This window comes from Kryptolebias marmoratus, linkage group LG11, assembly GCF_001649575.2.
Source record: "Kryptolebias marmoratus isolate JLee-2015 linkage group LG11, ASM164957v2, whole genome shotgun sequence".
Classification (NCBI taxonomy): Eukaryota; Metazoa; Chordata; class Actinopteri; order Cyprinodontiformes; family Rivulidae; genus Kryptolebias; species Kryptolebias marmoratus.
The window spans coordinates 9,558,079-9,560,732 of NC_051440.1; positions in this window are offsets into that span (position 1 = coordinate 9,558,079).

Sequence of the window (2,654 nt, forward strand, 5' to 3'; positions counted from 1 at the left end):
AGGCAAAACAATGACAAACACAGACAATGAACCAGCGGAGTATAGACAGAAATGACCGGGTTTTAAAGTGCTGAGGATAATCAGGTAAGTGGAGACAGGTGACAAGATTAGCAGGCTTTGACAGGTGTGAGTGGGCGTGACAGGAATGCAGAGAGAGAAATAGACTGAGGAGGAATGAGGAAGTGAAAAAACACGAAAACAGAAACTAAAACACAAACCAATAAACTAAAACAGAAATAAAACAAAACACAGGAAAAAACCCAAATCACCACAGGAAGGGATCAGCAAACACATGTTTAATCTTCTGGACCACCCAAAACCATCAGAAATCACTAACTTATGTATAAGTAATAGTGCATGATTTCAGCTGATGTGTGGCTAACCACAAATGATTGCTTTTATACGAAGGCTTCAGTTCAGCTTCAGTCAGAGCTTCTTCTTTTTTTTTGCTTTTGGTTTGACTACTTCCTTTACTCTTATCTTTCGTCTTTTGACTTCTTTACTCTTCTTTCTATGTGCACTTCCATGTCCAATGATTAAAATAGAAATGCAATTATAAACTATTATTTACAGAAATTAAATAGAAACACATAGGTATGGAACCAAGCCAGTTTCACTCCAAAATATATTGTTATAATGAATTGTTGTTCAAAATTAAGCAGTTTCTCAATAGAGCAATAGAGGCTAAATAGTTCTTCAATTCCATCTATTTTCATTTGCTTATCTGTAGTTGGGGCTGGAAGGTAACAGACCTAGTAGGGAAAACCCAGACATCCCTCTCCCCAAAGACACTTCCTTGTGAGGGATCCCAAACTGTTTGCAGGCCAGTAAGGATATATAGTCTCTATAGAGAGTTCTGAGTCTGCCCTGGGATCTCCTCCAGCTGGAAAGCACCAGTAAACCTCCAGAGGGAAGCAGTCAGACGGAATCCTATTTAGATGCCTGAACCTGAACCACCTCAGCTGACTCCTTTCAATCTGGAGGAGCAGCGGCTCTACTCTGAGCTCCCCTTGAATAATGGAGCCCCTTACCTCATCTCTAAGGCTGAAGGATGCTCATTTCAGCGGCTTATATCCAGGATCTAGTTATTTTGGTCGGGATCCAAACCTCATGACCATAGGTGAGGGGTTGGAATGTAGACAAAACAGTAAATTGAGAGCTTTGGTTTTTGGCTCAGCTCTTTCTTCACCACAACATACTGAAGCAACATCCCTATTACTACAGAAAATGCCTTGATTCATCCATCCATCTCCTGCTCTATTATACCATCACTTATGAGCAAGATTCCCAAATACTTGAACTCCTTTCCAGCATTTTCCTGGCTAATTATTTGTACGTTGAAAACAATCAAGACTTCTAAAATCATCATATTTCAGTGGTTGCCTTTAAACACCATGATACGAAAGTCAGGCATTAAGTAAACCTGTTGCTTTTGATATGTCCAAATCACTTGAAGAGAAGCTAGATGTGTCAATCTGTTAACTGCAATGTAAATGTCCAAAGTTCAAACCCAAAATCATCTACCATTTTCTAAAGTTATTTTAAGTCTAGTAAATCAAAGATTTATAATGTAAAATGAAGAAAACCTTGATTCTTGAAACAAGCAAGTTGTTACACATTAAGAGAGGAAACTTTGCAGAGATATCAGGACGACTGAAAATGGATTTGCCTTTATATGTTGCACAACATTAATATAACTTTATTTGATTCAGAAAAGGAACCAATTAGTTACCGAGAACCAAATCTTCTCACCTCACTCTGAGTTCAGCTTTGGCCTAGAGCGAAGAAGGAAGAGTCCGTTTGAATCATATAATTAAATTCAGATTTCAAGCAACACCGTGAATGACGTCAAGTCTCAGATCGGCTCTTTCTTGCGTCATAGGCAATGATTTTAACATGTGCAAAGTCGGGGATTCACATCTGACTTTCTGTACGCAAGACGAGCTGAACCTTTCGCAGTGGGAACACGGTCAGGATTTGCGAATTTCACGAAGATGCCTACAGCAGGAAGCAACCGGTGCTGAGAGCTGGCTCTACATCTGGCAGGAATTGGGGAAGTCTCTTTAAATAACAGTGCCATCTGTGGAGAATTAATGAGAACACGAGTGGCCAAACTACATCTAAATGAGCTATCCAGTAAAGTCATGTGGCTAACTTTAAGATGGAGCGCAGATGATAAAAGCTATAGGTGGTGAACGAGCGCGTAAAGAGACGTTAAAATGATGGCCGGAGGCTCCGGCACCTGTATACCATGCAGCACAGACCCCAGTAACATCCTGCAGTGTTTGTTACAGTGTGAGAAAAAGCTAAAACATCTGGAGCTCATCATCGTTCTAACCTCCAAAAACTTCATAAGTTTCTAACACGTTAAGTTAAACCCTCAAAGTTCAAGATTAAAAGAAATTTTGACATTCAAAGTGGGATTAAAATTTAAAATAAGTTTTGCAAAAAAAAAAAAAAAAGAGAGAAAGAAGCATGATGCATATGTTTAGGCACCCAGAGATATACAGGTGCTGGTCATAAAATTAGAATATCATGAAAAAGTAGATTGATTTCAGTAATTCCATTTAAAAAGTGAAACTTGTATATTATATTCATACATTACATACAAACTCATATATTTCAAATGTTTATTTCGTTTAATTTTGATGATT